Below are 752 nucleotides of genomic sequence, written 5' to 3' on the forward strand. Positions count from 1 at the left end.
ATATATATATATATATATATATATATAATTGAGCAACAACTCTGCTTTTCGGTCGCAGATGTAAATTTGTGAATAAACCATTATAAATGACGAAAATGTCTTGAAAACTTTAAAAGCTGCCATCATTAGAAAGCTGAATTCGTGTTGGTTAAGCTAATGAAACAACAGTTGCTCAAAACGTGACTATAATTCAATTATTAGGTGAAGTTATTCAAACTAGAACTTATATGAGTCGTACATATAATAAGTATCGCCATGAAGTTTATTCCTTTATACAAATTTTGAAGCACTCTTATAGTAACATTCATGCGGAACGTGTGAATTAACTTGATGTATTAGCTCGTGAATTAACTTGATAAGTGAATTAGTAAAAAAAAAATCACCCACAGCCTCAGTTTCTCAGCTCATGCACACATTATTCACAAATGGTTCTTGTTAAAATAATACACTTATTCGGAAACAAACTAATATAGGCATACCAACTAAGATGGTTGGATTATTCTTTTCAAACGAAAGTACTTGTAAAACTAGTGTCAATCTCATTGTTGGCCCCCATACTCACTATAAGTTTTCACGTGTTTACAGTAATAACTTTGGATATTGTCTTTCAAAAAATTGCCCCAGAGTTTCTTGGTGAAGATTTTGAAAGGCCAGTCAGAGCAAATGTGATAAGGTGACAGGTAAAAGGTGAGACAAGTGTTTAGGGTGGACATGGTTGGTAGACGGAAACTGAAAGAAGCCCATCGTATATA

The sequence above is a fragment of the Octopus bimaculoides genome, chromosome 1 (genome assembly GCF_001194135.2).
Source record: "Octopus bimaculoides isolate UCB-OBI-ISO-001 chromosome 1, ASM119413v2, whole genome shotgun sequence".
Classification (NCBI taxonomy): domain Eukaryota; kingdom Metazoa; phylum Mollusca; class Cephalopoda; order Octopoda; family Octopodidae; genus Octopus; species Octopus bimaculoides.